Here is a 14,596-nt window from a genome sequence, read left to right as displayed (position 1 = left end):
AGCACCGACAACGAAAAGGCAGCACATTTGGAAGCACCGACAACGAAACGGCAGCACATTTGGAAGCACCGACAACGAAAAGGCAGCACATTTGGAAGCACCGACAACGAAAAGGCAGCACATTTTGGACGCACCGACAACGAAAAGGCAGCACATTTGGAAGCACCGACAACGAAAAGGCAGCACATTTTGGACGCACCGACAACGAAAAGGCAGCACATTTGGAAGCACCGACAACGAAAAGGCAGCACATTTGGAAGCACCGACTACGAAAAGGCAGCACATTTGGAAGCACCGACAACGAAAAGGCAGCACATTTGGAAGCACCGACAAATGAAAAGGCAGCACATTTGGCAGCACCGACTACGAAAAGGCAGCACATTTGGCAGCACCGAAAACGAAAAGGCAGCACACTTGGAAGCACCGACAACGAAAAGGCAGCACATTTGGAAGCACCGACAACGAAAAGGCAGCACATTTGGAAGCACCGACAACGAAAAGGCAGCACATTTGGAAGCACCATCATCGAAAAGGCAGCACATTTGGAAGCTCCATCAACAAAAAAAGGCTAAAAGGAAGCACAAGTTACGAGATCTAAGTCTTAGTTAGAAATCAGAATACAAAAATAAAAACATTAAATTCTTATAATTTAAATTATTTATTTTATTGCTTTACATTATACAAATGCAAGTAAAAAAAGCCATTATTGTATGTAGCCAGCATTCCTTAGTTCCTTGAGTATGAAGGATATTTCTTTGATGCACGAATAGTTTCCTGCACAAAGCGAACCATTTAGAAGTCTTAGCCGGTCAACCAATATGTTTGGATCTTTCCATGAAGTATAATCATTCTCTTCTACCACCATCTTCCTTGCACCTTTATAATAAATATTATGATCTCTGATGTCTTCCGTTTTACCACCAACCTCAGGGTAACTTTCATGTTTGAGATGGTGATCATCACAAGCTTGATCAGATTTATTTAATATATCACGTCGTTTCCATCGTTTCGGTCTCAGGACACTGCCACATTCTTCGATCTTGGCAGCTTTAGGTGCTTCATCATAGTCTATGTCTTTGTCAACAGCCTCAGAGTCACTGTAACAATCACCGTAGAAGGAATCGTCTTCACCCAATTTACCGTAATAATTCGATGTTGATGATGTTGAAGTGTCTTCATCGTCTTCATGCTTCCTTTTTAGGAGTCCATCATTTTTACAAAGTAGGAAAGATCTACTTGAATTCGGCTGGAATATATTCTCACTTTTCACGTTAAGGATTCTTCCATTGTCTTCATTCTTCCGTAAATCATCAACCTTCTTCAAATTAAGTTCTTTGTCGAGATCGGAAGAGCCAAGAAAATTATTGTCGTAATGCAGATCACTCTTCCTTAGGCTAGTAGATTGATCGTTGTCCTCTAGCTTGTACGCAGGCTTGGCGCTACAAGTTCTGCCATGTCTTTTTAGGCTCTCTCTCCGCGTAGACGACTTGCTACATCGAACACAACTTATCATATTGCGCAGTGGATTTTTAACACAGTCATTCTTCTCGTGTTGTCTTTTATTCTTTCTCAAGATAAACTCTTTACTGCAAAACTTACACCTATGTTCTTTCGATACAGCGTCAGATCCCAAATCGGAATTCATATTAGTTACTGAGACTAATGCCAGATACCAATTGAGTGTTTTAAATTATATTCAATACTTAAGAGGCCTATACAGACAGGGCGCAACTCCGCCAGCGGGTTCTGCGCTTACGGCATCGTGCAAGGTGGGCGGGACATAGCTGGAAGGAGGAGACGTGGATTGGTTATCTTGGCGGCGCGTCACTTCGACTGGGAGGCGGAGTGGGGGAAACACTTTCCACCCCGCCGTCATTCCAGCTTACAGTGTCTTTTAGGAAAGATCGCGGTGTTCCGTACCCGCTATCGCTCTGTCCTCGAGTCTAGTGTTGTCGCGGTGTCGCGTTACCTTCGAGAGACAGTTATTTACTATACGTCAGTGGATAAAGGCCGCACTTGGCGTTGTGTTGAGCGCATTGCCCACCAACCTCCCAATTCTCTCCCCTGGCCAGGTTATTTACACTAGAGAAGACTATTGGCTGGAGTATTTATTCTCAGAGATCTCTCATTTTCCAAGCTTTCGGAGCTGCGCCGAACTTTCATTGCAAGTTCTATGGAGCTGTCATAACTACGAAACTCATATCCATATAACGAATCAAATGCATTTTCCGTTATATTTAACCAAAAAATATTACATATTTTAATATCATAGTCGGAAATATGTAGGCCTACGTGTTACCTAGTCAAAAATAATGCATACATAGCATAGCAAGTGCGCATACCTAAGCATAAACAACACAGGTACGCATACGCGGACACATGCACACTTCCTTGCTGGGAAATTTTTCGTTTGTAGTTTTAAACCTTGCTGACTAAGAAATTAAAATTGATTTGTGCCAATTATTGGCAAGCAATGATTTACTTAAATAATTAAGTTGTGACTTGAGTTATATAATAATTAATAATTCAGTTATACACTTGGGTCTGGTTATCCTTCAAGTTGTGTGCTATTACGTGTCCACCAGCAAGAAAGTAATATGATTACAATCAAATAAAGAATAATATTTTCCAAATTTTCAATTTTATACTATGTACGAACGTAGTTATATTATTACTGGGTTTCAGAAATAACTAATCAACAGTTTACATGATTTTTCACCCTTCCGGTAATATATATATATATATATATATATATATATATATATATATATATACAATTTCGTTCATCATAAAATACGTATTAGATTTAAATGTACGTACTAAACTACAATTTATCATACGACTACAAACGAATTGAAGCGTGCACTGATGAAACAATCAGTTAACAAACATTCCTACATAAAAATATGTTTGTTTCAACAACAGGTTGAAATGCATCTCTTTGCTCAACGAAGTCATATAACATAGTCACAGGTACTATTTGTTGCTGCAAATTGTATTTGCAGTTTAAAAAATTACGGAACAAGTCGTCTTAAGTCATCCGAAACATGGTGACGTTATGAGGCAAAAATCGTAATTTTGTTCACCCGGACTTTCCCCATTCTATAACATGAAGTGAGTATACAGGAAGATGTGTGGCTTTTACGGTGTGTGACTAGTGTTCACAGTTTTTATTCCAAACGTAAACAAACCAGTTGTTTGTGAATAGTTTTTTTTTGAAATAATGACGCGATAACTTAGCATGTCATATCATGTATTTTTAACTCTTTATTCCTTTAGAAATAGAATATTTGCAACATTGTCAATATCAATTATTATTGATTTTAAAAAGAAGTGTGGTAATGATAATTGTGCCAAAATGCATTTTCAATACGGCACAGAATCATGTTATTTTTTCTACCTTGTATTTTTTTCATGTTTAGATTGTTTACAATTTGCTGTTTAAAATATTTGTATGCATCTCCACCCAATAACTGTTCAGAAAATAACAATCATCGATTTATCTGTACAAATTATTTTTGGCTTTTCTGAAGAAAAAAAAAGTTAATGTATGAAGTTGTACAAATACATCTTATTTAATCAAATATAATTGAATTTGAACACATTTGCACACCACAAAGACAATAAACATATGAGTTTATGGATACAGTTGAGTAAATTTAGATGGTCTGCTTTTACAAGCATAATTTAACAGCGCACTGAGTTTAAATTTTCTTATATAATAATGTCATATCGCAATAAATACTTTAAGAAAAAATACATATTATATTTCCACATTTTTTAAGAAGATACGCTACAGAGGTAATTAATGAGCAGCTGAACAAGTCTTGACAGCAGCAAATTTTTTTCTTGCTCTTTTTTCAATAGCGTCAATAATGTATGGAGGGTCTCGAATTTCCATGCTCCTCGTATGCCTAGGGTCCACCAGTTCTGGCAAAATGCAGTTATAATAGAATTTTTTAAGATGTGGTTCCATCTCTTGTTTACAAAAATTGTCATCCCTTTCAATTCGAAATATTGCCATCTCTTTTTCCACTGATGTCCAAACACTAAAAATGCAATATTCCCTCTCTGAAATGTGCAGCTGTCCCTGAACTTGATAAAAATATGAATGTGTTTTTTCAGTTTCAGTTCATCTCCTTCGAACTCATATATCGGATGTTCCCTTGTTTAACTGCTGCAGTAACATCTTTTTCAATTGCAGATGATGGACACTTAACTTCTGCAAGACCCTTTTCTCCAATAACACCTTCCGGAGTGGCACCCAAGAAAGGCAATTCCTTGTCAATGAAGAGTCCACTTTTTCCAACCTTATATTCCTTCTTGTTTTTCTAGTTCTATAGCCATCACCTCAAACCTTTTACCATGATAAATTGCAGGCACGTTCAAAATATCGGAGGTATAAACAATTCTGCGAACTAAGTTAACGCAGCTTGTTAATGCACGTCTACGACAGACTTTCCCGAAATTCTAAGCTGTTAGAATTTTTCTATGTGTTTCAAGCCATTTTCCGCTTCCTGCCTGGAGAATTGTGTCTCTCTCTAAATGTTGACGGTCCTCTTGTGTTAGTTGTAACCTACTGAGGAAAGCTTGAATCTGTTCCTCAAATGTTTCTGGATCCATGTCAGGCTGTTGACATTGAGGACCATAGTGGATTTTTGCTGCTTTTCTAGTATCAAACCGTTGTCTTCCTTTACATGTTCAATATATTCATCCAAATGTTGATATTTTCTTGGAGTAATGAATAAACTGTTCGGCTGAAATCATTCATTAATATATTATTTTTGAATAACTTATATCTATTAATGTACCTAAAATCATGTTATATTTCTATGTGCATAAAATATGTATATATTATTTTTTCCCTAGTTTCGAATAAAACAGGAATATTGATAGCAGTAAAAGTACTTATAGTATCTGTAGTATCTTTAATAGTTTTTTGTCCAATGTATGATGCATACTTTGAAAAGTCTTGCTACAATATAAACATTTTCAGTGCTTAAATCAGTGTTCTTATGAATGCTGTTTATGTTTTAACTGGGGATGGTGTATCACTTTTAAGTAAGGTCAGTAAAATATGCTGTCTATTGTCACTAAATGGGGATAAGATTATTTACTGTATTCATTTTTTTGCCCTGTTTTTAGTGAAATTTCTGATAAAAACATTTATGTAGTTTGAGTAGTTGTGTAATTTTTCAATTGAAGTATATTCGTAAAGTTAAATTATAACTTAACTGTAATTTTTTAACAGGTCAATATAATTAAAAGCAATATAATTGTTATTCAGCTAACCTGATTGCTTGTCTCTGAATTGTTGATACATCTACTGTCTACAGTTGGCTCATTCCTGTCCACCAGCTCATATGGAATGTCAATGGCTCCTTCGGTGGTTGACCAGAAAGAACATCCTGCTTCCATCTCAAATAGTTTCAGAGGCGGTTGCATTTCTGTGTAAGACATGGCTGTAGAGCTGAAAGAGCCACATTACAGTAGCAATAACATTTAACTATTTATATTGATTTATTTAGATAGAAATATAGTTTCGAAAGAATGTCTAGTTTCGTGTAATATTATAACTACCCGACCGTGTGCCGATGATACGAAGGAAAAAAAGTAAACAATTTTTCAGGAAATAGTTGAAGAAAGAAAAATAGCATGTATTAAAAACACTTTGTAATTAACTTATTTTTAAAGTGGGCTAAGGGACTTACATACACTGCCCATCTTCATTGTGCAGGACATTGGTTACAGAGTAGTTATTCTCTTCATCTGATGTGTCATTTTCTCTTGAAGAAATTTCTTGTGCCGTTTTTACTCCCTGGCTGCCAAGGTGTCATCGTGAGTCTCTACCTTCCGGAACTTGATAACTGCAGCTATCAAGTTTAAATTTTTTCCTGCAATGCATAAAATTTATCCTTTTTAATACCGACTTCTTTATTTTTGTGCAATAAATGACCTTACACTGAACAGACCAAAAATCTTATGTATATTTTGGCCAAAACATATTTGTTAAATTAATAGAACTGTTTGTGTTGCCAATCTTACTTTCTCTAAAATAATAACTTAGATTTGTTTTAAATAAAATGTAAACAGTTACTCACTTTGCCGGATAGCTTTCTTCATAGTACACTACTTCATGCACTCCGGAAGTTATTTCGTTTTCAATCAGTTCTTGATGGCTGCAGTGAATTCTTGATAGGCTCTGGTTTTCCAATTCTTCATTGACATGGTTTTGTTTAGGTATAGTTTTATTCCTGTGAATAAATTGATAATTCAGTGCCAAATAAAAAATATACACATTACACATTTTAAAGGTTAATACTACAACGTTAATACAAACACATATTATATGCTTCGACTGTGAGGAGCCAGAGTTTGTTTCCGCCCCTCCCCCTTCCCAACAGGGAGCTCAGTCTGTCCAAACTAATAACTTATGGATGCTTTACATATTATAAACATACATATTTAACCTATATATTTTAAATAAACTTTTCAATATGCGACTGTTCATCTAAGATAACTCAATATTATGGTGGGGAAGGTGTTGGAGGTGAGAGATCACAAGGTAGACTAAGTTTCGACTACGCAGGCTAATGAACGCAATCTGTATTTTGTATGACATATTACAAAACAAACTGACCTTTGACTCCAGTATGCTTTGAGATGAGTAGCTTCATTTTTCTTTCTTGTTGCATAAATATAAAGATGATTCTTCTTTATTTTCTCCAGTTTCTTTTTAACTCCATCCTTGAAAAAGAAATCGTGCATATAATAGTACTTCTCGATGCTGTTACAAAGCCAAATATCGATCTAACAAGGGGTAAAAATAACAGTCGCTCAACTTTTTCCGCCTACAGGTAACCTCCACTTGGCTCCGAGTATGCCTTACTGAGTCTTCTCGCCGCGCGATGTGGTGGGCGCAGAATGTTTGAGGTTTTCTCTGGGAATAACTGCCTGAATCCTAGAATTTATTACTTCCGGGTCATTCAATGCCATTTCACACACCTGCTGACATCACCATCACCGAATTCAATGAAACTTAGGGCTTTAACAGTACAGGTTCAGGAAAGTGAATTCTCAAAGTTACAGCCCCCTGTGAATAATACTTTTTATACAGCAGGGTTGCCAATTTGTGGAAAAAGTGGAATTGTGTTAATGCCTTACTAGAGTAGTTTTAGTGAACATGGCCTAATTCACAATGTTCTAGTGTTTGATCCCAGATCCATCCCAAAATGAAACTTATGTCACTTAGACCAATAACGCACTTCATAACATATAATTTTTTCACATTTTTCAAAAATATACTTTTCAAAATTTTCAAGGTCACATGTTACATGACCATGACCTTGAAACAAATTTCTTCTAAAATTCGTAAAACTTATTTTTATCTCAAAGGACACTTTTCTAGCTTTCTATTGAGCCCTACTTCAAGGTTCTCACTCAAATACAAAGGAAGTTACAAATATTTTTATTGGACCTCGCGCAGCAAAAATTCCACTTTTTCCACAAGTTGGCAACCCTGCTGTATAAAAAGTATTATTCACAGGGGGCTTTAACTTTGCTAATGCACTTTTCTGCACACCTACTGCTAATTTGCCGAGTTTTTTTTAATTCTGAGATGGTGATGCCAAAAATTATTATTTTCTGGTTGATTTGGCATGGAATGACCCTTCCCGACCAGGCGGCCTCAGTGGTAGACACTATTCCTGCGAATACATGTGCTTATCGCGATATCCGATACCCCGACGCGCTGATAAGGCGACCGAGCAGCCGTCAGACGAACTTCCCCTCCGCTGCCTTCACAGCAGCCGCTAGCCCCACTCCTCGGCTCCAGTCGCCGGCTGAAGAATACGCCGCGCGAGGGAGACACTTCCCGGCAGAATAAATGTGCGGAAATGCTTTTCGTCGTAGAAGAATTCTGGGAGTTTTTCAGCGGTGACCTATGTATTTTTTTACACCATTTTAATCAACGATTAATACTCTATCGTTGTGTGTTTCTACTTTTTTTGTATGCATTACACACGATACATAAAACAGCTGCGTAAAACCACACATTCGGAAATATTTTTACCTATGTTACGAATTTTTAAAAGCATTATAAAAATCATAGATCGACCCATTCATCCTTTCCTTATGCACGCAAAAAAAATGACAGTGTTATCTGTAATGGGAAGCTGCAAATTATTCTTAGCAAAAGGCCCTACAATCACGTCCTGAAGACTGTCTGTATAGGCCTCTTAAATAGAAATTTTTTCATATTTCATCAGCGAGAATTAATATATCTCATGCAAAAGTACTTTATGCATGTAGTTCTGCTTTTCAACAACATATGTCGCCACATGTTGCTTGCAGGTAAATAATATTTAGTTCTTTTATGCGGGATGCGGGATGCTCACTAACGATCGCAAAAGAAGAATGGCTTCGCTAGACTCCAAGGAAAAGGAAGTTCGTCTTGCATGTTGGTGCTCCACAGATGTCTCATGGCGTAATATTAATTTGACTGAGTAATGATATTTGTTAATTCCACCTGATAAAAATATTGCAAGTTTTGATTTAGTAGCAGAAATTATCGAATTAAATGTAACTCCAAATAAAATTACATGTCTCATTAGACCAAAAAAAATCCATGCAGAGAGCGGTTTCTCAGAATAGTCAGAAACACTTGAAGAAACCACAGGAATGATTGCAAGAACACGGGAAAAACCATCAAAATATTGTCAAGAATAATCAGGAGCACACTGAGAAAAGCACCATAATATTAACAATAATAATCGGAAGCACACGGAGAAAACCATCATAATATTGACCAGATTAATCGGAAGCACACAGAGAAAACCACCACATGTTTTCTTTGATATCATAAAATTACAAGAAAAAATATTTTAAAATAAAAATAAATTAATAAAAAAATAAAAAAATAAAAAAAAATGCATAAATTTCTGGCTTGTACAAGAACTCTATCTTTGCTCAACAATGATAAGTTTACAAGCTAGCAGAAACTGTTTATGCATTTTTTTTATTTTTTTATTTTTTTATTAATTTATTTTTATTTTAAAATATTTTTTCTTGTAATTTTATGATATCAAAGAAAACATGTGGTGGTTTTCTCTGTGTGCTTCCGATTAATCTGGTCAATATTATGATGGTTTTCTCTGTGTGCTTCCGATTATTATTGTTAATATTATGGTGGTTTTCTCAGTGTGCTCCTGATTATTCTTGACAATATTATGATGGTTTTTCCCGTGTTCTTGCAATCATTCCTGTGGTTTCTTCAAGTGTTTCTGACTATTCTGAGAAACCGCTCTCTGCATGGATTTTTTTTGGTCTAATGAGACATATAATTTTATTTGGAGTTACATTTAATTCGATAATTTCTGCTACTAAATCAAAACTTGCAATAATTTTATCAGGTGGAATTAACAAATATCATTACTCAGTCAAATTAATATTACGCCATGAGACATCGGTGGAGCACCAACATGCAAGACAAACTTCCTTTTCCTTGGAGTCTAGCGAAGCCATCCTTCTTTTGCGATCGTTAGTGAGCATCCCGCATCCCGCATAAAAGAACTAAATATTATTTACCTGCAAGCAACATGTGACGACATATGTTGTTGAAAAGCAGAACTACATGCATAAAGTACTTTTGCATGAGATATATTAATTCTCGCTGATGAAATATGAAAAAATTTCTATTTAAGTATTGAATCTAATTTAAAACACTCAATTGGTATCTGGCATTAGTCTCAGTAACTAATATGAATTCCGATTTGGGATCTGACGCTGTATCGAAAGAACATAGGTGTAAGTTTTGCAGTAAAGAGTTTATCTTGAGAAAGAATAAAAGACAACACGAGAAGAATGACTGTGTTAAAAATCCACTGCGCAATATGATAAGTTGTGTTCGATGTAGCAAGTCGTTTACGCGGAGAGAGAGCCTAAAAAGACATGGCAGAACTTGTAGCGCCAAGCCTGCGTACAAGCTAGAGGACAACGATGAATCTACTAGCCTAAGGAAGAGTGATCTGCATTACGACAATAATTTTCTTGGCTCTTCCGATCTCGACAAAGAACTTAATTTGAAGAAGGTTGATGATTTACGGAAGAATGAAGACAATGGAAGAATCCTTAACGTGAAAAGTGAGAATATATTCCAGCCGAATTCAAGTACATCTTTCCTACTTTGTAAAAATGATGGACTCCTAAAAAGGAAGCATGAAGACGATGAAGACACTTCAACATCATCAACATCGAATTATTACGGTAAATTGGGAGAAGACGATTCCTTCTACGGTGATTGTTACAGTGACTCTGAGGCTGTTGACAAAGACATAGACTATGATGAAGCACCTAAAGCTGCCAAGATCGAAGAATGTGGCAGTGTCCTGAGACCGAAACGATGGAAACGACGTGATATATTAAATAAATCTGATCAAGCTTGTGATGATCACCATCTCAAACATGAAAGTTACCCTGAGGTTGGTGGTAAAACGGAAGACACCAGAGATCATAATATTTATTATAAAGGTGCAAGGAAGATGGTGGTAGAAGAGAATGATTATACTTCATGGAAAGATCCAAACATATTGGTTGACCGGCTAAGACTTCTACATGGTTCGCTTTGTGCAGGAAACTATTCGTGCATCAAAGAAATATCCTTCATACTCAAGGAACTAAGGAATGCTGGCTACATACAATAATGGCTTTTTTTACTTGCATTTGTATAATGTAAAGCAATAAAATAAATAATTTAAATTATAAGAATTTAATGTTTTTATTTTTGTATTCTGATTTCTAACTAAGACTTAGATCTCGTAACTTGTGCTTCCTTTTAGCCTTTTTTTTTTGATGGAGCTTCCAAATGTGCTGCCTTTTCGATGATGGTGCTTCCAAATGTGCTGCCTTTTCGTTGTCGGTGTTTCCAAATGTGCTGCCTTTTCGTTGTCGGTGCTTCCAAATGTGCTGCCTTTTCGTTGTCGGTGCTTCCAAGTGTGCTGCCTTTTCGTTTTCGGTTCTGCCAAATGTGCTGCCTTTTCGTAGTCGGTGCTGCCAAATGTGCTGCCTTTTCATTTGTCGGTGCTTCCAAATGTGCTGCCTTTTCGTTGTCGGTGCTTCCAAATGTGCTGCCTTTTCGTAGTCGGTGCTTCCAAATGTGCTGCCTTTTCGTTGTCGGTGCTTCCAAATGTGCTGCCTTTTCGTTGTCGGTGCGTCCAAAATGTGCTGCCTTTTCGTTGTCGGTGCTTCCAAATGTGCTGCCTTTTCGTTGTCGGTGCGTCCAAAATGTGCTGCCTTTTCGTTGTCGGTGCTTCCAAATGTGCTGCCTTTTCGTTGTCGGTGCTTCCAAATGTGCTGCCGTTTCGTTGTCGGTGCTTCCAAATGTGCTGCCTTTTCGTTGTCGGTGCTTCCAAATGTGCTGCCTTTTCGTTGTCGGTGCTTCCAAATGTGCTGCCGTTTCGTTGTCGGTGCTTCCAAATGTGCTGCCTTTTCGTAGTCGGTGCTGGCACATGTGCTGCCTTTTCGTTGTCGGTGCTTCCAAATGTGCTGCCTTTTCGTTGTCGGTGCTTCCAAATGTGCTGCCTTTTCGTAGTCGGTGCTTCCAAATGTGCTGCCTTTTCGTTGTCGGTGCTTCCAAATGTGCTGCCTTTTCGTTGTCGGTGCGTCCAAAATGTGCTGCCTTTTCGTTGTCGGTGCTTCCAAATGTGCTGCCTTATCGTTGTCGGTGCTTCCAAATGTGCTGCCTTTTCGTTGTCGGTGCTTCCAAATGTGCTGCCTTTTCGTTGTCGGTGCTTCCAAATGTGCTGCCGTTTCGTTGTCGGTGCTTCCAAATGTGCTGCCTTTTCGTTGCCGGTGCTTCCAAATGTGCTGTATTTTCGTAGATGGTTCTTCTATTTTTAATGTTGTTTTGACTCTAGTATTATTGTAAATGGTTCTTGATTTGACTAGCGTATTATTCCATACGGTGCATGTATATAAGCGAGTCCTAGACAACAGGACGCTCAGTTTGTTACTGACGTCGTCGGTGTAAGGATCACCTAGTTTGTTTCATCTGGTGCATTAATCACGTAATGACCTGTTCTTGCGAACTCGATGGCATCTTTACCGACTTTAACGACGAACTCGATGGAGGTTGTACCATCGACTGCGGGAACCATGACGTCAGCGTCGACGATGGTGGAGCAGATTCCGTTGGCAACGTCGATGTCAACACTGGAGGAGACTTCAACAGACGTGGTACCGCCAGCAGAAGATACTTTTATGCTACTAGTGCTGGCTGCACAGGGAAACTCGACGAACGCTGGTTCGTCATCAATGGAGACTTAAATGGATGCCGAATCGACAACAACTAACGAACATCGGTGCTGTTACTGCGACAAGATTTTCTCAAACAACAGCAATGCTCGACGACATGAGAATAGAGAATGTGCCAAGAACCTATATCGTAAAATGTTTGATTGTGAGAAATGTCATAAGCAGTTTGCCAGAAAAGATAATATGAAAACGCACATGAAGGCATGCAAAGGTCCTTCTGTTCGGTAGAAAGTAAAGGTTTCAGCGCAACAACGATGCATTGATGTTCATAAGAGTATGCCTGGAGATGGTGCAACTGCGACAACGTCAGTATCTGGATCGGGTCTGAAAGGTTCGTCTTCATCATCACGGTATCCTTGCAGCTACTGTGAAACGTCGTTCGCATTTGCTCATGATGCACGAAGACATGAGCGGAGCAAATGCACGAAGAATCCATCTCGCATGAAGTTTCGATGTGATGAGTGTCATGAATGGTTTACTCGAATTGATAATTTGCGATGGCATGCGAAAAACTGTAAAGGTGAAGTCCGTGTGCCTACTGCTGAACTACCTGCAGAAATTTCGACTCCTCGGTTTAGGTTGAAGGCTCGTGAGCGTACAAGCAAGAAAACCGATGTGCAGCAACCGATTGGTATGACGTCTGAACATGAAAATAAACCTAAGACTGTGTTCGGCGCATTACAAGTGAATGATAATGGGTTCTACTTGGCGCAGTCTGCATTTCGTGGGACATTGAAAGACTACTATTATCTAAATATGTTAGGTGAGTCGAAAGACATTTGTAATTTTCTTGATGATATCAAAGAGAACATAATCAATCAGCTTACTGATGATGTAGCAACAAACGGTCCATTAAAATACAACTTGTGGTTGGACTGTATATATGGAAAGCCGTATCCATTCGAAGACGAAGTGAAGAAGTGTGCATTCAAGACATCAGCTGCAGTAATTTACAGTTCTAACGATGTGAAGCATACTGTTAAAAACGGTATCCAGAAACTCTGTCAGGAAGAGGAGGACTATGTCTGTAAAGGTTCTGGCTGGACTCTTTATAGTATAAGCCGATTGGAGCTAAGAATTATTCATTTCACGCCGCTGCGGACCTAAATGATTATAAGATTGCTGGCTTTCGCAAGTGTTCGTGTAGTAAAGTAGAAATTATGTAATAAAGTTTATTTTGTAAAAGAACTTGTGGTGTTTCATTCCTCGAACCTGTTACTATTATGTTAAATTGATGTTATATTTATTTTTTTTGCATCGTCCTAGATCGTACCAAGGACCTTAGTCGACCTAATCAATCAGTATATAGATTACAAATTTATTTAATGAATTTTGGAATTTTTCCCGAATTTCTAGCTAAATAAATACGGATTTTCAAGATGGCGTCCAAATTTAAAGATGGCGGACACCTTAGTAATAGATGATTACTGCACTCTAGCGGGTAAGAATTAAACTAGCATGGCGTCAGCGCACTCTAGCCGACGATACAATGATGATGGCTTCCAGCATCGAAGACAAGATGGCGGACATGACGTCATACTACCTGATGGTATATGTGCATTGGTAAAAGTGGTGGGGGTCAGTCTGCCAGCAGCCACCTAGGGGGAAGGACCTGTCGTCATTTTTTAATTTTTTTTTGCCCTGATCGGGTTCGAACCGAGGACTCCGAGCTCCGTGTCGTAAAAGTAATTTTTAAATATTTTTTATTAAAATTTTATTAAATGATTTTTTTAATAAATTTTAAAATATTTTTCATTAAAATCGGATAATAAATGAAGATTTTAAAGATGGCGACCGTAACGAAAATTGCAACGGTGACGTCATCATCCAATATGGCTACCATGGCATCCTAATATTCAAGGTCATGACCTTGGCGGCTTAAAGCGGCTAGCTCTAAGGATGCTTAAGCCACTTTCAGGAATTTGGGTTCTTTCTAAGGCAAAACGGCTTTTGAGGATTTTCGAAATCATAATTTTTGAATTGTGGAATTTTTTGAGATTTTTTGGCGGAATTTTTTCCACATAAATGGAAATTTTGAAGATTTTTGAGGAATTTTGGGTAAATTTTGCCCAATTTTGGCGGATTTTGGCGATTTTTGAGGATCAAATTCAAGGTCAAGGTCAAAGGTCAAGGTCACAACCATCCAAGAAGGCCGCCGTGACGTCACAATCCAATATGGCGGACACCGGCACCGGCACCACCGCCTGAGGCCTGATCTCGGAACCCCATTCACATACTACTTATAATTTCAACTATTTATTCTTTTATTATTTAAAAAAGTAGCATC

General features: G+C 37.9%; 2 long non-coding RNA genes across 3 annotated transcripts in view; one reads left to right on the top strand and one right to left on the bottom strand.

Moving 5' to 3' along the window:
- Positions 1-14,596, top strand: part of LOC134531477 (uncharacterized) — a 483,907-nt gene that overhangs the window by 428,768 nt on the left and 40,543 nt on the right. The window lies entirely within an intron of this gene.
- Positions 5,129-6,902, bottom strand: LOC134531012 (uncharacterized). 2 transcript variants are annotated; one of them, XR_010074919.1, is made up of 3 exons: positions 6,641-6,902; positions 5,712-6,254; positions 5,129-5,470 (listed from the first exon to the last, which is right to left on the bottom strand). It is a non-coding gene; the product is annotated as an uncharacterized LOC134531012 (long non-coding RNA). The 2 variants fall into 2 exon arrangements; XR_010074918.1 differs by lacking the exon at positions 5,129-5,470 and having other exon boundaries at positions 5,604-5,894; positions 6,102-6,254.

This window comes from Bacillus rossius, chromosome 3 (genome assembly GCF_032445375.1).
Source record: "Bacillus rossius redtenbacheri isolate Brsri chromosome 3, Brsri_v3, whole genome shotgun sequence".
In the NCBI taxonomy this organism is placed as follows: Eukaryota; Metazoa; Arthropoda; class Insecta; order Phasmatodea; family Bacillidae; genus Bacillus; species Bacillus rossius.
This window is presented reverse-complemented; position numbering and strand designations above follow the sequence as displayed.